We start from the raw sequence: 23,693 nt of genomic DNA, 5'->3' as shown, positions 1-23,693 counted from the left end.
TGTGTGTCATTAGATAGAAACCCGTAAGAGTTAAGACCAGGAAAAACATAGAGTAACTGGAAGGTCACAACTAGGGAGAGAGTTAGGATATATATTCAGGCCATAGAGCAGTACAGTTTACTGTATTTGAACCACAGATTTAGCTTTGAGCTAATGAGTGGTCAAAGTAGGGAAAAAATGTATGATTTACACGGCTCATGGGGTCCATAAGGAGCAGGAGACCAGATGCTGAGTGCTTTTCCAGGCAATTAGATCTGAAGGAAATTTCTTGCCTGGGTGGTCATCTACAAGACTCTGAGCTGCGGGGAAGTAGGAGGCATGTGAACCACTGTTCTCTGGCCCGCCTCCCATGCCAGACATCACTAATCAATCACAGCTCTTTTCCCACCGAGGCCAGAGGGAGCCTTCCAGCCCTCTAGCGTGGTGGTCCAGGCAGCCGTTACCAGTGATGTTGGGTCGGGATGCAGGACGAAACCCGCTTGCCATTCCAGCTCTTGGAGTAATGGTGGTGTCGGGAGTCATGAGGGAATGCCGAGTGGAGCGCCACATGAAGTCAGGGCCAGCACTCCTGCAGGGGTGACATGAGTGGACACCATGTCCTGTTGTCCTGTTGTCCATTGGAGGTGTGTTCCCTGTAAAACCTGGACAGCTGGAGGGACCCATCAGGGTGATGGCAGGTGCTCTGTGTGTTTGGAGGGACTGAGGGGACACACTAGGAATTTCTGACTCATCACAGTTGTTTATTTGTTCCACAGATAGTTAGCAAATGCCTACCATGTGCCTAGAAAGAGTGCCTGACCCACTGTCCTCACTCCCTCATCCCAGTTCAACATCACTTCCTCAGAGACAACTTCCTGACTCCTCTGCATCAGAGGTCACAAATCACGTCACCTGCACCTTTCTCCCATGGCCTGTATCACTGCGCGTACAGATGTGTTTAGTTCTGTTTATTTGTTTAGTGTTCCCCCTGCTGAGACATGAGTCTCAAGGCGGCAGGGACACCGTCGGTCTTGTTCATGGTATCCCCAGTGCGAGCACAGGGTCCAGCATGTGGTAGGTGCTCAATACGTATTTGTGGAATGAAGGAAGGAAGGAATGAAAGAATAAAGAGGGCACGAAGATGAAGTGGACGACAGAACATAAATATCACATAAGGTGGCAAGTGCTCCGTGCTGCAAGGAGGGGACAGGAGAGGAGCTAAGGGACTTCAGAGGAGGAGAGGCTTCTTCCAGAGGGAAGGGGAGAGCAAGCAAGGCTTCAGGGTGAGCAGGACCCTGTGCTGGGTCTGGAAGGATGAGCAGGAGCCGAGCAGGGAGGCAGGGCTGGAGGAGAGCAGAGCCAGAGTGACTGTAGGGTGCTCCTGGGGCAGAGCTGGGGAGCAGGAGCAGCGACACCAGGGAACGTGGGTCTGAGCCAGCTGCTGGAGCTTTGCCCACAGGCTTGATTTGGGCAGCAGAGGGGGAGGCAGCAGATTTGTAAGCGGAGCAGGGATGGGGAAGGAAGGGCCCCAGGCAGGAGAGGCAGGCTGGAGTAGAGCCACAGAGTTCAGGGAGGCCTGGGGGCTGGAGGAAGATGGAGGCAGTGCCTGGGGGGAATGCACAGCCTTTGCTCCCAGGACTCTGTTTACATCCTTCCTCTCCCATGCCTGTCTACCCTTGGGGACCCCCTTTGGGCAGGCTCTGGCCCCAGGACCCCAGGCCAGCCCCAGCCATGCTGCTCCCCTCCCCCTAGCCTGGCCCAGCTCTCTCTGGGGCTCCGTGTAGCTAGTTCACCCAATTACACTGTTGCCAACACATTTCTAATTTTAAAGTCAAATGTGTATGGATCATATTCGTAGCATAGAATCTTGAGCATAGTCTTTGATCTTCCAGATAGAGATTGATTTTCCTAACTTCTTTCCTCCTGAGCTCTTTAAGGTGTTTTTTCAGTCACATATCTAGGGAACTTTTATTTTCTATTTATATTAATTATCAAATTACTCCATTTCACATGAGTCATTCAGTTGATCCCTTTTGGCCTCCTTCTTGCAAACCTCACACATGGATTTGCTAAGCAGTTTGGCACCTACTTCCACATTCAGACACCCTCAGTGAGGTTTTTGACTGGAGATGCAGCGGCAATGGGGCCTCGTTGCTTGTGATTCCTGGATCCTAGGATGACACTGGGTGGAGAGATGCTAATGGATGCACACGCTCCTCACATATTAGCATGGAAGGTTCTTGAGGCGGCATGCAAGGCCTCCTTTCCACGCTCATTCTGGTTGTGCTAACCCGGAAGGCTAGCCAGAGCTGGGCAGTCAGGGGTGGACAGTGGAGCCGGAATGTGGAACCTGGGAGATGAGCCTTTATGCGTCCCTGGGAGTGTGAACACTTTGGGGAAACTTCCTGCAGCTGTGTGGGTGGGTGCTGAGACAGGAGAGGATGCCGCACTATCCAGGGGCCGTGGAAGAAGCCCCCAGTGGAGGGCTCCCTCTGGACCATGAGACTGCCACACAGGAGCAAAATAGGCCTAGGAATGAGCATTGGGGCTTCAGAGGAAAGCGGCTCCTGCCTTGGCATCTCAGGCCAGACAGCTGCTGGCACAAACTCCAGAGGGGCAAGTCAGCACAGGAGCAGCTCACTCTCAATGCTCCTGTCATTTCTGTTAAGACGTTTGTAAGAGGCTCACTCAGGGTAGTTAGTGAGGTGCATTCTTATTCCTTCCCGCTCCTGGATAGGTGACTTACTCAGGACCCTCGACTGCAAATGACAAAGACCCAACTCAAACTAGCTGAAGCAAAAAGGGGACTCTGTAGACCTGACAAGTTGGCAATCACAAGAATGGTTCAGGCATGGCTGGATCCAGCAGCCGACAACACTATCAGGGTTATCTCCCTCCATCTCTCAGCTCTGCTTGGCTTTATTCTCAGGCTGTTTCCAAGCGGCCACCAGAGGGCCATTAGCCATCCCAGGCCAATGCTGTTCTTAGAGCTTGCTGTCACAGAGAAAGAGGGTCTGTCTTAGTAACTCTGGTGACAGCCCAAGGAAGACTCTGTATGGCTAGGCCTGGGTCACATGCCAGCCCTGAGCCAGTCACTGTGCCCAGAGGGTGGGGATATTCTAATTGGCGGGCCCCAGTCATAATCACCCTGAGGAAGAGGGAGGGGCCGTTTCTCCCACCTAGAAGAACTGAGCATGATTTCCTTGGCCCTGGGGAGGAAATCATTCTTAAAGAGAGGAGTGCTGGGCAGACAAATGTACTTCCATTGTGGAAGGCCAGCAGAGGCCCTGGGCACACAGCCATCTGGAGGCTGGAGGCAGTTTTCAGGGCACCACCCACGTGGCAGGGAGGCAGCATGCCTGCTGTCCTCCGTCGAGCAGAGGTTGTACACTCAGACATCTTCATGTCCTCGGGTCTGGTCCATCCTGGACCTTCAAACTGAGCCGGCCTTTCTGTGCAGCAAGCTGCTGGGAGCATGTGGAAGCCAACCTCTTGTCACCATGTCTGTCCCAGAGGTTGTCTCCAGACTCTGACACCACTTTTCACATCTCTTTGGCCTCTGGTCCCTGGCTCCACAAATCTGGCTCTGATGTCTGCATTTGGCCCTCATCCCTGCTGAGGTTTGAGTCTCTTTTCTGTATGCTTGACTTGCCCCAAGGCTTGGCCTGATTTTGGTGTCACCTGCAGTTTCTATCCTGTGGCCCTGCCAGGGGAAGGGCAGGGTGGCCAGGCTGGACCCGGCAGGGGAGATCCTCTCCTCCGTCGCTTCTCCTAAAGTCAGAGTGAAGGACCAGCTGGTTCCTGGCACACCTGGGTATGTGGCGACTGCTTTCCACAAACTCAGAGAGACTTACATCATATTCTGCTGTGTGATACAACTGGCAGCACACATAGCACTTCGCAACATTTTTAGCTACAGAATCTTTTCTTCAACAGCTATCTTCCCTGAAGATCCAATATATGAATCTGACAAGAGCAGAGTTGCCCTGGGCTAGGTTGGAATACGCCCCCTTCATCCGTCTCCCCAACCTATTCCACATCAGCAGCCCCAAAGAGATACATGGTACCCCGAGGGCTCAGTGGAACCCAGTTTGAGAACCTCTGCATGATTCTCTCCAACCATCCCTTTTATTAGCACCTACTTTTGTTCCCCAGGGGGGATAACCGCTAGATGTGGTGTTTTTCTTCCCACCATGCCATTTTTCCTATCATGACCTTGTTCAGACTCTGAAAAGGTCGATAAGGAGATCCTCCTTGTCCCCGCGGGCAGGCATCAGGCTGTAGTGCTCCCCAGCCATGCAGGGCCTCCCTTCACGACCCTCGTCCTCCTGAGCTGCACGTGAGAAGCCGCTCCATTTACGGCATTGATCAAGTGAGCTGGGCCTCAGTTTACCTTCTTCCTGGGGAGCCACACCCAGAAGCATGTCCCATCCCCAGCAGCAGAAGTTTCAGGAAGTTATGAGAGGCTGACGTCCTGTGGATGAGTGCTCTCAGGAATGAGTATTTCAGGTACCTTCCCGTAAAATGTGCCCTTTTTAAACAATAAGATCCTTGAAATTTGTAAAAGTGGCCAGACTTAAAAAAAAAAAAACCCACCACCAAAAAGGATGCAAATGTTCCCAAACGTGGCCTCCCTCTAATAGAAATTGTCCTTCACCTGTTCAGGTTTAGAAAACTGTCTCAGGGACCTCAGATTGGTCTGGGCGGGCTCCAGCTGGGCTGCCGTCCAACCCAGGAGAATCCAGGCCTTGGTTTGGTTGCAGCTGGGCCTTCCTGCAGCTGCCACCTATTGACTTAAGTCGGAGTGATTCAGATCTTCATCAGGGTCGTCCCTGACAACGCGTGGTGGGCGGGCCGGAGCGTGACCTCCTCCGCCTGGGACGCCAGTAGGGCCAGGCCCCTGGTGAAGTCCCCTCGGTTCCTGGTAGGTGTTTTGGGGTCTCCGACAACGAGGGGACAGGAAGATGACTTTTTGTATTTTCTGGAGCCGGGGCTTTTCCCAGAACTTTGCTAAGTGCTGGGAAGGGCGTGTCTGTGCTGGGAGAGCGTCGTTAATGGTTGACTTGCTTTTTCCGGGTTACCCCAGGGCCTGCTCTTCCCAGGAAGAGGCAGCAGGGCTAGGAGAAGAGCCGGGAGTCTCCCATCACCTCCCTGACAGTTGCTGCACTTTGTGTCCCATCCTCTGAGAGACCCCAGGGGACAGGGGTTGATTTAGGAGAGGCAGGCAAAGGGGATGTGTGTTTTGGGAGAAACTTGGGTGGCAGGTGGGCCCAGGGTCAGGTGGAGAATGGGACCATGTTACTACAACTGACCAAATTGGAACATTCTGTCCATTAAATGTTTTTATTGTACATCATGCTTTGTGTAATACTGGAAGAGGGGACACAGCCCCCCAAGTGATGTTTGGGGTCAATGTGCATAAGACTGACAAGTCCCCAGATGGATTATGAGACAGGACCAGAAAAAACCAAGGGCCAGAAGGAGGCAAAAGTAAAGAAATGCATAGGCATTGTTTCTTAGTGTGTGAGAGAATTTTAAGTATATTATACAGTAATATTAAGTATTCTACACAGATGAGTGTTTAAAACGTTTTAAGGATTAAGTACTTATTTTCATGTGCATTAGAACAAAACTTTTTAAAAGGTTCCCTTCTGTTTATAACAGATGATATGGTTTTCTATTAATGGTGGTGATACTAAGTTTCCTTCGAAAATAACTTTAGGTTAAAGGGTGAGTTTATTTAAAGGAAAATATTAAGAATAGTATGGATGGCAGGTGTCATGGGAACGCCTGAGGTTTGGGAATAGTGTGCTGGAGAAATTCAGAGGCTCTGAAAGGAAAGGGCTCACGGAAGAGTCAACTGGGGTTGGGGAGGAGTAGGATCCAGCCAGGTGGAGATGGGAGATCGTGATCTGTACTGGCCGGTCCAGAGGTGTGTGTGTGCAAATCTTGGTAGAATCCATTATAGCTGGGACGTGTGAGTCCTGCAGGGACTGGAAGGTGGGTCTGGACTATATTGTGGAGGATCTCGAATCCCAGGGTACGGACTCCAAACTTAATTCAAGGTGCAGTGGGAGCCATTGAAGGTGCTGGAGTTGGGGAGTGGTTCATGATTGTCCTTAAAGAGACTTACTTATTTGTAGTGGATACCAGGGCTGGAGGGAGGATGACCAGCCCCGGGGCCTAGGAAAGAGAGCATAAGAGGCCAAACTCGGGCCAAGGCTGAGGACTAGCAGCCCAGCCACCCGGCCTATCTCCCGCTGTCTCTGGCCGACAGCCTGGAGACATTGGAGAGAGGCAGGTCTGGAGTGGACGAGCCAGTTCTAGGTCTCTCTGTGCAGAGGCAGTGGGAGCCAGGCAGGGGTGCAGATCAGAGGTTGTGCCTGGAGGCCTGGAAGGGAGGTGCCTGCCTCTCCCGGCTGGGCCCAGTGGTCTGTTCCTGGTCTCCTGGCTAAGTGTGGAATGTTCTGGGGGATGTGGCTGAGGTTGGCTGCAGGAAGCTCCTCTCTGGGTCAGAGAGCTGATTCCTGCAGGAGGAGGAAGCTCGCAGTTTCCTGTCCTAGAGTTTGGCCCAAGCAGTCTGGCCGAGAGCCCCAGGCCAAGATTTCATTCATCAACCAGGCCTGCCATCATCTGGGTCACAGATTTTTTTTTGTTTAACTCTCTCATTTCTTCCTTCTAGTGCAGAGAAATTCAGCAGGAATTCAGAGACAGCCTTGGTGTAAAAAACAGGGTTGTTTTTGTTTTTTCTTTCCCTTTGAGGGTCTATTATGTGCCAGGCACTGTGTTTGGAACTTTTATTCTGTTATCAGAGTTCACCCTGAACAAAGCCTGCTGGGGAAGGTATTATATCTTGCATTGTACAAAGGACGGAACAGGGTGTGGGGAAATTTAACCAGTCCCAAATGACACAGTCGATTGACTGCAGAGCCTGGTTCCAAACTCACACACTGGTATTGTTGGTAGGAGTGAGACTGCGGACCACATACGTACCTGAGAGAAATAACTCACCGTCTGCCCTCCCCTGTCTAGTGTGGGGTTGCTCCTTGTGGCGTGGTGGGTGCGTCTGTAAAAGGGGTGCTGAGCACGCAACAGTGTTGCCGTGGGAATTACATGAGTTATGCTCTAGCTAAGGTGCTGTGTAAGTGTTAGCTGCTCTTACTGCTAGTGTGACGAGAACTGGAGTTTATGCAGTCCTGCCTAGTCACTTAGGGTTGGGGAGAACCATTGTTTTAATTTTGAAATAGTGCATATGACATAGAATGGGAAAATTTGACCTCGGAGACGTTTTGCCTTCGGGCTGGCTATGTCTGGTCATACCTGGATGTCAGGGGATGTGTGTATAGTAAGGAAGGGGATCTGTGTTCGCTTTCCCCTGTCACTAGTCTTACTTAGGTGAAAGCTTGAGAATAAAGGTGCACTTCTCTGTTTTCACGGGCTCCCAGGAGGCCCCTAAGCTGGTGCCTGGGAGCTGGGTCCTAACTGCCTGTGACGCCAACCAGCCATCTTTTGAGTTACTGTCCAGCTCTAAGATTCACAGAGGCTTCTTCATTTCTGGCAGTTCTTCCAGGACAACTCTCTACCTGGAATGCTTGCCTAAAGCCTGCCAAGGCCCTACTTTTCCCTTTCAGCGCTTTATCAGACCCTCCTCCACTTGGAAGCCCTCTGGGATTGCCACAGAGAGAAATCTCCAGTCTGCCCTTTGCTCTCACAGTTCTTTGCACAGTCCCGGCATATATCAGAGCCATTGTCTGATTCATTCAGGATCCATCCCGCTCATGTACAGTTCATGCTGGGTATTCACAGTGAACAAAACAGAGGTGGCCCCTCTCCCTGTGGACTTCACAGAGATTAATAAGTAAGCAAAGAAATAAATGCACACATTCAAATTGTGATACACGCGATGAAGAAAAAGAATTGGGAGCTAGTATTTGTCGACCTTTCCATCTTAAGCACTAGGCTGTGTCCCCCATGTGGGCTGTGTAGGGAGGAGAGAGAAGACGCTCTGGAATAAAGACATGAACAGGATGCACTGGCCTCCTTTGCCGTCAGGGATGGTGAGATCAAATTGTTAACTGGCACAAAAACATGTTGAAGGTATGACACATTATACTAATCTAACTTTAATAGTATTTGTAGTATCACAAGACTCTTTCCCATAGATGAAGATTAGAGTAGTATTTTCCTCCGTAGAAAGAAATTGAAAAAATTTTCCATTGCATTGGTAGCATTTGACTTTCCTTCAAAACAGTTTCAGTTTAAAAACAGTTTAAGTTTACAGAAAAAAAATTGAGTGAAACATACAGAGTTCCCAGATGCCCCCTTACCTCCTCTAGTTTCTCATTGTTAACATCTTGCACTGATGTGGTACATTTGTTACAAGTGATGAGGCGATAGTGAGACGTTATTAACTGAAGTCTGTAGTTTACATTAGAGGTCACTCTTGGTGGTATATTTTATGGATTTTGATAAATGTATAATGACATGTATCCACCATTACAGTATCATACGGAACAGTAGTTTCACTGCCCTCAAAATCCCGTCCCCCACCTATTCATCCTTCCTTCTCTCTCCCCAAACTTCTGATCTCTTTACTGCTGCCATAGTTTTGCCTTTTTCAGAATGCCATACGGTATGTAGCCTTTCAATTGGCCTCTTTCACTTAGCAATATGCATTTAAGTTTCCTCCATGTCTTTTCATGGTTTGATAGCTCTTTTTTTTTTGATAGCTCATTTTTTATTGCTGAATTTTATTCCATTGTCTGGATATACCAGTTTATTTATCCATTCACCTATTGAGGGGCATCTTCATTGCTTCTAGGTTTTGGCAATAATGAATACAACTGGTATAAATGTCAGTGTGCCACTTTGTGTGTGTGTGTGAATGTGGGTCTTCAAGTCTTTGGGTAAATACCAAGGAATGTAATTGCTGGATCATATGGTAAAAGTATAGTTAGTTTGGTAAGATATGGTCTTCCAAAGTACCTGGACCATTTTGCAATGAACGAGAGCTCCTGTTGCTCTGCATCCTTGTCAGCATTTGGTGTTGTCAGTGTTCTGGATTTTGGCCATTCTGATAGGTGTGTAGTGGTATCTCATTGTTCTCTTGATTTGCAATTCCTTAATGACATATGATATTGAGCATCTTTATGCTTATTTGCCACCTGTATGTGTGAGATATCTGTTCAGATCTTTTGTCCATTTTTTAACTAGGTTGTTTGCTTTATTTTTGAAAAAAAATTGTGTTTTCCCTATTTAGAATCTTATTCATTGTCTCTGACTTGCTTGAAAGGATAAGGAAAGATTGTGTGTGTGTGTTTGGGGGTGATTGGGAGAGGAATAGGCCCCAAACACACATAGTTCTTTTTGATGTCAAGAAGTTGGGATACCCTTGAGATTAAGAGCTTGAGCCTGGAGTTCACATCCTAGGCTTTGTCCCTAACTAACTGTGCCTTTGCGTGCATCATTCACCTCTCTGAGCTTCAGTTTGCTATCTGTAAAATGGAGCTGTTAAAACCTTCTGTGATCAAGGTCAATTCCTGTCTCATAGAACACAATAGTGCCCATGTGTATTTTGCAAAAGAGGAACTTTTGTGTCGTGTTTAGGATAGGACTTATATGTATTTTCCACCTACGTTTCATTGTTGTTATATCCAGCTTAGGTAATAAACATGAATGATTCTTTCAAAAAAAAAAAAACCTGCTGTGAAAAATAGAGGCGGTGGGATTGTAAAGCACTCGGCACCGAGCTTGGCAAGCAGTAAGCGCTCAGTAAGTGGTGGTTCTTCTCGTGGATAGTCAGCAGACGTACCTTTCGCTTCTCCCGTGTGACATTTTGTGTTTCCCTTGATCCTGGTCTTTGAGACCCCAGAACCCACTAGAATCCAGTTTGTGCTTACAGTGCAAGGTTGGGGTGCACGTGCATGTGGGGAGCCCTGGCGGTACCCCCTTCCCCAGCCTCCTCTCACTCCCTTGCCGGGAGCCCCATACTCATTCACCCATCTCTTGTTGGTCACCCCTTCTTCCCGCCGTGCCCCCTGGACTGCTGTTTCTCCAAGCCTGGCTATGTGTGTAGACACCCCAGCTGCTCCCTCTTCTGACTTCTCTGAGGATGAACCCTAGGCCCGTTTTGTTTGAGGTAGTTCCTGCTGGTGGCAGTGAGGCAAAGTCAGAGAGGAGGGAAAGTCAGAGACGGGAAAGTCTGGGCTGATGGGGTCCTCCCTGCAGTGGCTCCAGACTGGCCGGCTCCTGGCTCCTTTAGAGATGGGCCTGGGGGTTGGTTTCTGAGCTGGCCTCACCAGCCTGTCCCCTGCTGCCCTCTCGCCAGGGAAGCAGCAGTTCAGTGGGTATGATCACAGTGGGTGGGTGGGTAGCGGGAAGATAGATTATTATGTACAGACCTCCTTGGTCATTGAGACAGTGAATGAATTAATACATGTGAAATGCGTATAACAGACCTCATGTTCAGTGTTGGATAAGGATGTTAGCTGGTATCATCTTCATCTGCTCAGACCCTTTCCACCAAGGCACTCCCGCTCCCACTCCCCTCCCCGGCCTCCCACCTCCTGCCTCGCGCTGCTTCAGTTCCCTCAGGTGAGCTTGAAGACTTGAAGGGACATTTTGGAAGAGGGCATTCCTTAACCCAAAGGAATGACCTGTTTATTCAGTTTAATACAGCAGTGTTCATTGATGCTCCCTGCCTGTGCTCTTCTGGGTACCAGGAATTCCAGGCTAATAATAATGATGATGATGATGATGTGATGATGGTAATGGTGATGATGATGGTGACGCTGGTGGTGATGATGATAATGATAACATGGTGATGATGATGGTGGTGGTGACGATGATGGTGATGATGGTGATAACGTGATGATGGTGATAGTGATGATGATGGCGATGATGGTGATGATAACATGGTGACAGTGATGATGACAGTGATGGTGATGTGGTGATGGTGACAATGATGGTGATGACGGTGGTGGTGATGATGAGGCAATCCTACACTGAGAGTGCACAGTGTTACTGGTCCTATGCTAGATTGGTTACATGCGCCACTTAAATCAGGGTTTTTTAAACTTGCCACTGGGACATTTTCAGCTGAATAACTTTATATTGTGGGAGGCTCTGCTGTGCATTGTATGATATTTAGCAGCTTCTGGGCCTCTACCCACTGAGTTGTAGCCAGTGGCACCCCTGCCCTCCAGATGTCTCCAGACATTGCCAGATGTCTCCTGGGGAACAAAAAATACCCTGATTCAGAACCACTGATCTAATTTGTTCTTCCCAACAAGCCAGGAGACAGCTACTCCTTTTACAGGTGAGGCAACCAAGGCTTAGAGAAATGAAGGAAGCGGCCTAAGGCTTAGTCACTGAGCTAGTCATTCACACAGCCAGAATGCAGATCCCAGAGGCCTGACCCAAAGAACAGACTCAGAAGGAACCAGTGCCCTTTATTATTTGGCAGAAGAAGAGAATTCATCAGCCTTTGGCAGGGCCACCTGGGGTATGTGACCAGGTTGGGGCCTTTTAGTCAGCCTGGGCATCTGTTGCCAAATTCATTTGGAGCTAATAAAAATGGTGACTGCTGTCCATTCCCTGACTCAGTCTGAACCCAGGGAGCTGAATACATTTATGTGGAGACTGTCTCCACAGGCCCCCGGCCTTGGCCGTGGCGGGGAAGCCCCACTGCTTCCTCCTCCCTCGGACAGCCCGGTCGCCTGCGGACGCCTGTGGGGAGAAGGAACAGGCGTGGGTGTGTTATTCTGCAAACGGGGCCTCCTGGGAACATTCTCCCACTGAGGCTGGGAATCTGGGTTTACGGTTTGAATGCCCAAAATACTCATTTGTGATTTTACTTTTTTTAAACAATAATTTAGTATGAAAAATTTAAACTTTAAGGCAGGGTTGAAAGCATTTTGCAGTGTACACCTTTATGCCCACCCCTTTGGGTTCTGCTATTAACATTTTATTACACTTCTGTTTCCCTTGCCTGGAACATGGGTCAGCGTTGTCTCTGGCTGGTGGGTCAGTGAGCACGCTATAAATTCTTCACAAGGAGAAGACATTAATAACCTAGACAGTGGTTATGAGACAGAATGGTCTTCATTAACCAGGTTAATGGGGGGATTTAAAGGGTCTTGCGTGACCCTACTCACTGTTCAAGCAAAACTAATGAAAACAAGTTACTAAGCAGATTGGAAAGTTGTTGCATTAAATATGTCATCTAGTATTTAACCCACACCATCTTAAAGTAGAGACATAATACACATGAAATTGTTTCCAACAAACAGAAGTCATATAAATTGTCTGACATCAAGAGGGCCACGTTGGTAGAATTCTAGATTACATCCTCTCTTTCCTTGTGTGGATCATCCTTTGTCTCAGAAATAAGCGAAGACCTTAGCAGACATTCTCACCCCTTCCTCCACTAACTCCTGCTCCCTTCAGCCTTGAGTCCATGTCAAGAAGTGGGGGAGCCCCACAGTCACCCCCTGAATCCCCTCTCACTTTTCCCAGGTGGCCCTCAGCTGCTGATTTGGGCAAGGACAGGATGTTCCTCGACTGTGCACCATCCTACAAGGCCACCTCACATCACATATCGCTTAGTAGAAGTGATTCCAAACAATAGACACCTTTAATCAAAGTTGTTTGTTTTTTAATTGTTAAAAAATTTTAAAGCTTTTTATTTTGAAATTATTTTAGGCTTCCATAAATGTTGCCCCCAAAATGGTACAGAGAGTTCCTGCAGACCCCTCACCCTGTTTGCCCTGTTAACATCTGATATAATGATGTAACTGCCCCTCATTTTTTCCATATCATTCATGACCTTCACCTTTCCAAAGAGTCCTGGTCAGTTGTTCTGTAGAATGTCCCTCCAGTTTGGATTCATCTGTTACTTTCTCATGATTAGATTGTAGTTACGCATTTCTGGCAAGAATATCATCAAAAGGATGTTGTGTCTTTCTTAGTCCATTGTATCAGGAGGGACATGTTGTCCATAATATGTCTTATCACTGGTGATGTTAAGTCTTGATCCCTTGGTTAAGGCAGTGTCTGCCAAGCTTCTCCTCTGTAAGTTACTATTTTTTTTAACTTTGTACTTAATAAATATCCAGAGGAGATGCCTTGAGACAATGTAAATGTCCTGTTTCTCCTCAAACTTTTGCCTACTAATTTTAGTATCCATCCATGGATCTAGCCTGCAACAGTTATTACTGTAATATTTTAATGCTGATTCTTCTGTTTCCTTCATTCCTTCTATACAAGGCATACCTCAAGTACATTGCAGGTTCAGTCCTAGACCACTACGGTAATAAAGCAAATACTGAAATAAAGTGAGTCACAATTTTTTTTTGTTCCCTAGTGCAGATAAAAGTTGTGTTTACATGATATTGTAGTCTGTTGAGTGTGCAATAGCATTCTATCTAAAAAAAACCTATATACCTCAATTAAAAAATACTTTATTGTGAAGAACGGATTAAGATGTGGTATATACACACAGTGGAATACTACTCAGCCATAAAAAAGAAGGAAATAATGCCACTTGCAGCAACATGGATGGACCTAGAGGTTGTCATTCTATGTGAAGTAAGTCAGAAAGAGAAAGACAAATACCATATGATCTCACTCATTTGTGGAATCTAAAATGAACTTACTTATGAAACAGGAACACATGGACGTAGAAAACAAACTTAAGGTTACCAAAAAGGAAAGCATGGGAGGGATGAATTAGGAGTTTGGGATTAGCAGATACAAAGTGGAGTGCAATAAACCGAGGTCTGCCTATGTTTATTAACTGGTGCCCTTCTGTAGGAGAGAGTTGTCACCCTCCCATGTTTACTTATTCAATTACTTATATCATAGGGGCTCAGATAATTATTTTCTTATTGGTTATAATCCAGTACTATTTTTTGTTGTTGATGTTGTTCAAATTGTTCCAGCTGGACCCATTGAGAGCTCATTATGGAAGCTGTGAAAGTTTTCAACCATTACAGGAAAAAAATTGACAAACAGTACAAAGAAATCCCTCCACCTAGATTTGGTAATTCTTAGCATTTGACCATGTTTGCTTTCTCTCTCTCTCCCTCCCTTGCCCCTCTCCCACAGTGTTTTCACAAATGCACCATCTGTTGTTTTTTTTTTTTTATTGAGGTTAATTTGCAGTTAATCTGTCCCCAGACCATCAGGGGGTGACAGTAAAATGTAAGTGGCCAGCTCTTTGTCCCCTGGAGACTGTGCACCTGGCTGCCCTGTCCAGACCCCCAGTTCATTCTCCACGGTGCCTCATGTTTTTTTTTTTTAAACAGCTTTCTTTATTGAGGTATAAAGCATATACCATATAGGTCACCCATGCGAAGTATACAATTCAGTGGTTTTTAGTATATTCGCAGGCAGGTGCTGCCATCACTCCAGCCGGTTTTAGAATATTTTCATCTCCACAAAGACAAACCCCACATCCTTTGGCTCTTACCTGCCCACCCCGCCAATAAGCCCTAGACAATGGCTTATCTTTCTGTCTCTATAGATTTGCCTGTTCTGGACCTGTCACATAAATGAAGTCATACACTGTGTTGTATTTTGTGGCCAGTGTCTCCCAGCATAATATTTTTGAGATTCGTCCATGTTGAGCATGAATCATAACTTTGTTCCTTTTATGGCCAAATAATATTCCATTGTTCAGTTACACCACATTTTGTTTATCCATTCATCAGCTGATGGACATTTGGGTTGTTTCTACCTTTTGGCGATTGTGAATAGTGCTGCTGGGAACATTTGTGTACTTTATTTGAAAACCTGTTTCCAATTCTTTAGGGTATGTACCTAGAATTAGAATTGCTGGGTCGTATGGTAATTCTATAGTTAACTTTTGGAGAAACTACCAAACTATTTTCCACAGTGGCAGCACCATTGTATGTTCACACCAGCAATGTATGAGGGTTCCGATTTCTCTGCATCCTTGCTAACACATGTTATTTTCCACTTTTTAAACTATAGCCATCCTGGTGAGTGTGGAGTGGTATCTCCTTGTGGTTTTGGGTTGCATTTCCCTGATGGCTAATGATGCTGAGCATCCTTTCATGTGCTTTTAGGCATGTATATATCTCCTTTGGAGAAAAGGCTATTCAAGTTATTCACCCATTTTTTTAATTGAGTTGTCTTTTTTTGGTTGAGTTGTGGGAGTTCTTTACATATTCTGGAAACTAGACCCTTATCAGATACATGATTTGCCAATATTTTTTTTTCCATTCTGTGAGTTATCATTTCACCCTCTTTTTTGTCCCCCCCTTTTTATGAATCATTTAGTTATGTGTTTCACTCTACATGGACATTAGAAATGATTACCTGGGGGGAGGATGTAGCTCAAGTGGTAAAGCATGTGCTTAACATGCATGAGGTCCTGGGTTCAATTCCCAGTACCTCCTCTAAAAATAAATAAATAGACCTAATTGCCTCCCTCCTAAAATAAAATATTTTTTAAAATTTTCTGTTTGGGTGCATTAAAGACAATTGAACTGTAAATATACTTGTACAGATCTTTTGTTGCACATGGGAACACGTTTTTGAGAGGTGAAAACATTTCCAAGACCAGGGTGACAGCTTTTTTTTTTTTTTTTTCAGCATTCTTACCTCCCAGGACTATGTAGTCACATAGTCACCTTTAGAGATTCACACCCATGAGACTCAGGTGGGCTGTGCTGGCTGTCTGGGCCTGGGTGGCAAGGGACAGGCCATGAGGCCACCTGTTTTGTTCAAGATCTTGGAAGGCAGTGCTTATTAATAGACCTTTTTTCTTTCAAACTCCCAAGATAGGCCTGAGCCATAAAAATCAGGACAGTAATTTGAATCAGGTTTGTGGCAACAGGGAAGTCATACATAAGAGGTGAGAGTGAGAAAACAACAATAATTCTGCTGTTTATGAAATTTAATGAAAGGTATGTAGGGTGAGTCTTTAATATGTTTCTGTAAATATACCATAAAAATATTGAAAGAGATACGTATTCAGGAAAACATTTTGGATTAGGGTTAGTCCTTAAATTTTTTTTTAAGTGTTGGTGACATCCACTTTATTTTTTTTTTCTTTTGTTGCTTATGCTTTTGGGGTCATATCTAAGAAACCACTGCCAGATCTGAGGTGGTGAAGATTTGCCCCTCTATTAACTTCTTTTTTTTTTAACATTTTTTATTGACTTATAATAATTTTACGATGTGTCAAATTCCAGTGTAGAGCACAATTTTTCAGTTATACATGAACATATATATATTCATTGTCACATTTTTTTCTCTGTGAGCTACCGTAAGATCTTGTATATATTTCCCTGTGCTACACAGTATAATCTTGTTTATCTATTCTACATTTTGAAATCCCAGTCTATCCCTTCCCAACCCCCGCCCCCTTGAACTTCTAAGAGCTTTATAGTTGTAGCTCTTATATTTAGGTCTTTGATCCATTTAGAGTAAAATTTTTAAGGGGTGTAGCATAAGGGTCCAGCTTCATTCTTTTGCATGTCGTCATTGCACCATTTGTTGAAAACTCTTCTTTCTCCATTGAGTGGTTTTGACACTCTTGCCTAAAAATCAGTTGATCATAGATGCATGGGTTTATTTCTGGACTCTCAACTCTGTTCCAGTGCACGTTTGGAGTGTCATCTGGGCCCAAGAGTGTTGGTCCAGTAGGAGCAGTCAGACACATCCATAAGTCACCAGAAACTGGGAAGTGCTGGGAAGAAGTAAAAAGTGAGTGTTTGTGAAGATACTGAGGAGGGAGCAATTGCTTCAGGCTGGGGCAGTGGGTGTGGAGTGGGGAGCAGCAGGAGGGCTGCCTGGAGGAGACATGGGCTTGGACACAGGGGATGATGCTAAGTGTTTCCGTTTGTCTGGAGAAAATTTGGCTAGGTGACATAGAGCCTGTGGATGGCCGTGCACTTTCCCATGAGGATGTTGGGCTTGATTCGAAGGTGTCTGAGCAGAGCCAGGCCTTTGCAGGGCCCTTTTGGTGGCAGGATGGGCTAGGTCTGAGTAGGGGAACCAGGAGGCAGGGGAACCACTTAGGATCATTCTGTGACTCAAGTCTGGGTGAGCAGCTCAGGTCAGGGAATGGTGGGGAGCAGGGGCTGTCAGAGACCTATGGCTTTGTGCCACTCTGTCTGTGGGCATACGTGCAGCCACAGCAGCATTTGAGCCCCTGCTGCCCTTCTCCCGGGCCTCGCACCTCTAATCCCAGCTGCTGCCTGCCTGCTCTGGGAAACGCATGCCAGCCTGCCTCCTCGGCAGTACCTCCAGCTCTGGTCTGGCCCCAGTAACCCTGAGCCTTCTCAGAACTCCTGTTCAGCCAATTCCTGCAGGTCTCAGTTTCCGTGAACTCCTGGCACACTCTCGAGTGCTGGGAGCGTGGGAGAGGGAGAGGCTTGGAGAATACGCCCTTGGCCTCCTGCTTTCATTTGGCCCCACACGCTGCAGCCAGGGCTCTTTGGAGGCAGGGAGCGGGGATAGAAAGTGCCAGGGGCCAGCTGTGTGGCCTTGAGCAGGTGGCTACACCTCTCAAGCCCCTTCTCTGGATGGGGAGGGTGATCATGCCACCTTCCTCGGGATTGCAGTGAATTTCAGTGGGTCGGCTGCTTTCCCTTCCCAATGGGTAGCTCACAGCCAGGCTGAGCATGTGCAGGTACGTTTTAATTTGTGGGCTCCTCCTAGAAGACTCGGAAACCACTGGCAAAATGCTGGTGGTTCTGTTTTGCCTTTTCCCTGCTCGTCTTCTCTTACCAAGCCACGTTTTGCGGGTGGTCCCCGCTCTGACTCTCAGGGGCCCCTCACCTCTTCCGAGTCTTGAGCAGTCCCCACCGTGGTCACTTGTGATGGGCACCCCCGCTTCTTTGGGGTCTTAGCCTCCACCAGGGGAACAGGGAGCGGGCAGAGAAGTTGACAGCTGGCACCGGGCAGCGCCATACTTAACCTTGGAGCTGGAACAGAGAAACGTCTGTTTGTGTTTCCATGAACGAGAGGGGACAGCTGGCTGCAGATAGCAGCTGGGTCAGTGGGGTGGCCTTGGCTGCTGGCCTTAAGCAAACAGCCTGGCTCTGGGGACATAGGCAGGAGAAGGATGAAGGACCTGGCAGAGCCCAAGTAGAGCCACCTGAGAACTGGTGTCCTGCGGGGCCGGGCAGAGGCTGCGGCGGGAGGCAGCGGTGCCGGAGCTGCTCCCGGGGACCTGAGCGCACGGAGGTCCGCCCCTGTCAGCACACCTGAGGCTTGGGTGAGAAGGGGTGGGTCTCTTTTCCTTCCAGAGGCTTCTCTGCTTCATGAAGAGGGTTCTCTTGGGCTCCTCTGACAAGCAACTCTCAGGTGTGATTTCCTTGGTGAAAATGCTGTTTGCCTAGGTCTTTCCACACAAGTTGCATCGATGGGAGCAGGCTTGCATTTGTGCGTTACAAGGCAGATAGCATTCGCACCACTCACCGTGCTCCCCGAGCCAGGTGCCTGGCAGCCCCTGGGAGGACTGAGAGTTTTCTGAGCAGAGTCCCCCAGAACCTCGGACTCCTGCTTACCCTGAAGGCTGGATTTTATACTGGTAACCTTTGAGCTGAGTTCTGATTCCATCTCCTGTTCTTTATTTTTTGTGCCACTGACCTCTTTTTTGACAGTCTGACCCTGTGGAGCCTTTCTCAAAATAATGGTTCTCAGTGCACAATCAGGATTACAGGAGAAACCAACTATATTGATGTATCATTATCAGAATTTTTTTTAAACAAGCTTTTGATATAGTCACCTATGGGCTTGTTGTTGTTGTTGTTGTTTTTTTGAGTTGTTAAGTAAATGGCCTTGCAGTAGGTCTAATAAGTATTGTAATTTTAAAGTAGTGATGAGCATAAATAATATTTTGAGATAACTCTCTGTATTGTGATATGAAAATATCTGTGATTCTACTAATAACCGAAACACAGGTCCTTTTAATACAACTGTAGTGTGTTGCCTACATTCATAATGAGGGGAAATAGATCCTTTTAGTTGCAGGTTAATGAAAATAAAGATGTCATTTGTTCCCACCCAAGTTCACAGCTCCCCGGTTAAGAGCTCCCAAGACAAGCAGTGACCAAAGGAGATGGTTTTCCTGAATCCTCTTTTTGCATCAACCATAAGAATTCCCTGTGTTAGACATAGACCTTAGCACCCCCGGAACCCCAGGGGGCATTTTAGACTCATTAAAACATTTGTGCATACATATAGGGCCCACTGTGCCTGCTGTCCCCACCCTAAGGCAGGGCTCTGGCTTCTCTTTTTCCCATGTATTATGGGTTGAATCGTGTCCCCCAAGGGGACATGTTGAAGTCCTAATGCCCAGAACCTCAGAATATGCCCTTATTTGGAAATAGGGGCATTTCAGATGTCATTAGTTAAGATATTGGAATCTGCTTTGGTCTTAATCCACTATGTCAGGAGACACAGGGAGACAGCATGTGGAGACACCGAGGGAAGAATGCCACATGAAAATGAAGACAGAGATTGGTTGATGCAGTTACAAGCCAAAGGATATCAAACATTGCCAGCAAACACCAGAAGCTAAGAGCGATTCTATTTCCTCTCTAGACACATTCTTCTCTGGATCCTTCGGAGGAAGCTTGGCCTTGCCAACAGCTTGGTTTCGGACTTCCAGGCTCTGGGACTGTTTTAAGCCTCCCAGCTTGTGGTACTTGGTGACAACAGCCCTAGGAGGCTAATACCATGCAGTCCAGCGGGGAGCGGAGCACTGCTTTGGGCCTGTGAGGCTCCCCTCCTCACTGTGTGTTCGAGGGCGAGTCCTGCCCGAGGATGTGGTTGCCCTGTAGTCAGCCGCCGTCAGCCCTGTGATCATCTTGATCCGGCGCTTCCTCTCGCTCTGTTACAGGCCTTTTAGAAATGACGGAAGTGAGCTGTGCCTCCGGGGACACGCAGGCAGAGCTTGTGGCTGTTAAAATCGGAGGGCTGGCACCTGAAGTTAGAGGGGGAAGAAGTGGGATGCTCTGCAGTTCATTTCAGTTGGAAGCTGCAGGTACCATTTCAGCTTGGGAAGGGGAAAATGGTCTTGGTGAAACAAAGAGACGGGTGGTGATTTGGGCTTTTGGGGTGAGGATTTACTTCCCTGGGGAGAAGACCCTGCAGCGATCAGTGGGGCTCCTACCTGTGCACCACGTGAGGCCTTCTGGGGGTGCAAGGAGCTGCCCTGGCTTGCTCTGCAGTCAGCTGAGATGTGGCATGTGCCTGGTGCAGAGTCAATGCTCAGAGCTTGTTTGTTGAATGAATGAATGAATGAGGGCAGTGGAGCCCAAAGTAGTGCTTCTTGTCTTTCTGAGGACAGCAGGAGACTCTTAGCCCTGGGACTCAGTGGGGGTGTGCTCTGGAATACATACGCCAGGGGCATCCAGGATCGACTACCTTGCAGGGCACAGACAGGAAAGGCCGCAGGAATGTAAGCAGGGGCTGCGGGGTCTTAGAGAGCCCCACCTGAGAGGAGGAATCTGAGCGGGCCAGGAAGATAGGTAGGGCCCTCGCTTGTCTGACTCTTACTAAGTCATCCTTAGGAAATGGTAACAGAAGTGAATTCACCCATAATCCCAAACCCTGCTCTCTAACGCATGAACTCTGCATTTTCGTCGTGGGTACATGACTGTTGTCTTGTGCCATCAACGTGTCTACCATTTAGTCTACCGCTTGCATCTAATCTTGCTGTAAGCCCTTTTCCAGGTCATTTGTCATTTTTGACATTGATTGTGACATTATTCCTGGATGTGCCATTGTTGGCCCTTCAAGAGTTAGAGCTCTTTGGGGGTTTCCCTGCAGCATTAGTTGGTGTAAACCTCTTTGCAGAGGGCGTCCCAGACAGGACAGGCAAGACCTGTTCAGTGGAAGGGCCTGCGTGTGGCTGGGAGGAAGGTTAAGAGGTGGGGGGGGCGGGGGAGTGTCATACTGTGCAGCCTTAAATTCCAAGCCAGGGAGCTGGGCTTTATTGCATGGGCTACAGTAAGCTCTCGAAGGTCAGCAATCATTCTGTAAAGGTGAACCTGCATCCCTCATCCTGAGAGCTGCAATCTTCATAGGGGTAATGGAAGTAAATACCTCCTGGGACCCAGAGTGGAATGAAACACTGAGGGGAGACAAGTGGGGTCGATTCTGGGTGAGGATTGGGTGGGGAGGAGTTAGAGAATTCCCAGAGGAGGTGGTACTGGGCCTCTGCAGGTAGACGGGGTGCAGAGAAGGTAGGTCACGGGGGAAGTTCCAGAGACAAAGCTGAGCAGCCAGAATGCGTCCAGGTTCCCAGTGATGAGACCATGGGCTTTGTGGAGGGATGTGGTGGCAGGTGAGACTGGAAGGGCCGTTTGGGTCAGGTCATGCATGGATGGCCTTGAGCGCAGCTTGGGGTTTTTTGCTTTGGCACTGGGGAGCCATTGAAAGTTTTGGAGCAAGGGAATCGCATGGTCTGACCTGTGCTTTAAGGGTGACCTCTCTGGCTGCAAGGGAAGGGGCTGAGGTGAGCCCTAGGAGGTCCAAAGTCCAATTGGGAAGCTTTTGCCAGAGTATGGGTCAAGAGAGGGGAAGAATTGAAACCGGGAGTGGGAGGGCTGTCATCCCAGGAAACCGTTCTGGCAGGTCGCCTGCTGACAGGGTGAGTCCTGGGGACGTTTGTCAGTCTGTAGCTTCCCAGGGGCTCCTGTCTCATCTCCTGAATGCTCTCTAGCCCTGCCTTGTGCATAATTAGCCCACAGAGAGTTTCCCCTGGGTTTCAGACAGACCTCTGAGGCTTCCTGTCTGAATCTTTCATCCTCTGAGCACCGTGTGACAGGTGGAGGAAATGTTGGTGTCTCCGCTCACCTTATCTTGCCGCTATGATCATGTTTCCCGTATCATAGTAACAGAGCAGATGTCAGGGCTTGTTGCTAAGGGTTCCCTGGAATATTAATACCTGGGTGTAGAGCTGAGGGCTCTCACACGGTGTCTTTGAGGCCTCTGGAAGCACCGGCTGGGTGGCAAGTATTCTTTCATATTCCTCTCTGCCCTTTCTCCCTCCTTTAGACCCTCATCTCCTCCCCCGACACCCCGGTCCAGGCACAGCTAGTTGTCTGGATGGCAAACTCAGCAGCCCCAGTGAATGTGCAGCCGTTCTCCCTGCTCCACCTAGGGCAGACATGACTAAAGGATCACAGCGTTCTTTCCAGAGGCTGAGTGTAGGCTCCAGTTCTTTCCCTTGCGGCTCTGCAGGCGGCAGCTTGGCTCTGGCACTGGGCTGGTGCCCCTTTTCCAGCCCTGCACAGGCCACCTGAGAAGGCTCCAGGCCCTTCCTCTGGCATGTGGGTGGGGAGTAAAGTGGGTTTTTCTTACTTTTTGTGCCTCTGTTTGTCTCCCTCATGTGGTCTTTTGGCCTTTACACTGCTCAGTTTGAAAATCAAACTCCAAACAACTTCTGGGAAGGGGGCTCAGCAAGATACTGAGGTCAGGATTGGGATTTTGTTTACCAGATGCCATTTGTACCAGTTAACTATTGCCATGGTAATGCCACATAATAATCACTCCCTAACTTGATGATTTCCAACATTTCTTTTTTTCCCCTCCATTTTAAAAAAATTGAAGCAGAGTTGATTTACAATGTTGCATTAATTTCTGGTGTACAGCATGGTGATTCCGTTATACGTTGTTTATCTATTCTGTCTGCAGTAGTTTATGTCTGCTAATCCTGAGCTCCCAATTTATCTCTCCCTCCCTCCTTCCCACCCTGGTAACCATAAGCTTGTTTTCTACATCTGTGAGTCTCTTTCTACAACATTTCTTTTCTTTTAAAGTATAGTCAGTTTACAATGTGTCAATTTCTGGTGTACAGCATAATGTTTCAGTCATACATATACATACATATATTCGTTTTCATATTCTTTTTCATTATAGGTTACTACAAGATATTGAACATATTTCCCTGTGCTATACAGAGGAAACTTGCTTATCTATTTTATATATAGTAGTTAATATTTGCAAATCTCAAATTCCAAATTTATCCCTTCCCACCCCTTTTCCCTCTGGTAACTGTAAGTTTGTTTACTATGTCTATGAGTCTGTTTCTGTTTTGTAGGTGAGTTCATTAGTATTTTCTTTTTTCTTTTTTTAGATTCCACATATGGGTGATATGATGGCATTTTTCTTTCTCTTACTGGCTTACTTCACTTAGAATGACCATCTCCAGATCCATCCATGTTGCTGCAAATGGCATTACTTTATTCTTTTTATGGCTGAAGAGTATTCCATTGTATAAATATACCACAACTTCTTTTTTTTCCAAACATTTTTTTTGAGTTATAGTCATTTTACAATGTTGTGTAAAATGTAGAGCACAATTTTTCAATGTAGAGCACAATTTTTCAATTTTACATGAACACACATATATTCATTGTCACATTTTTTTCACTGTGAGCTACCACAAGATCTTGTATATATTTCCCTGTGCTATACAGTATAATCTTGTTTATCTATTCTACATATGCCTGTCAGTATCTACAAATTTTGAACTCCCAGTCTATCCCTTCCCACCCTCTTCCACCTTGGCAACCACAAGTTTGTATTCTATGTCTATGAGTCTGTTTCTGTTCTGTATGTATGTTCTTTTTTTTTTTTTTTTTTTTTTTTTTAGATTCCACATAGAGAGCAGTCTCATATGGTATTTTTCTTTCTCCTTCTGGCTTACTTCATTTAGAATGACATTC

At 47.1% G+C, this 23,693-nt stretch overlaps 1 protein-coding gene across 6 annotated transcripts in view; it reads left to right on the top strand.

Annotated features, from left to right (window-relative positions):
• The window catches only part of RPH3AL (rabphilin 3A like (without C2 domains)), a 123,511-nt gene that overhangs the window by 19,051 nt on the left and 80,767 nt on the right, over window positions 1–23,693 (top strand). The window contains exon 1 of one of the 6 annotated variants that reach the window (XM_015248046.3): window positions 4,778–4,903. The exons of 3 other annotated variants lie outside the window; for them this stretch is intronic. The gene's annotated coding sequence lies outside the window, so the exon portion shown is untranslated. Of the gene's footprint in view, window positions 1–4,777; window positions 4,904–17,560; window positions 17,642–18,149; window positions 18,230–23,693 lie in introns of those variants that run through there. 2 more of the 6 variants (XM_072939066.1, XM_015248045.3) reach the window with 2 other exon arrangements.

The sequence above is a fragment of the Vicugna pacos genome, chromosome 16 (assembly GCF_048564905.1).
Source record: "Vicugna pacos chromosome 16, VicPac4, whole genome shotgun sequence".
NCBI lineage: Eukaryota > Metazoa > Chordata > Mammalia > Artiodactyla > Camelidae > Vicugna > Vicugna pacos.
Note: the sequence above shows the minus strand (reverse complement) of the source record. Positions and strands in the feature narration are given on the sequence as shown.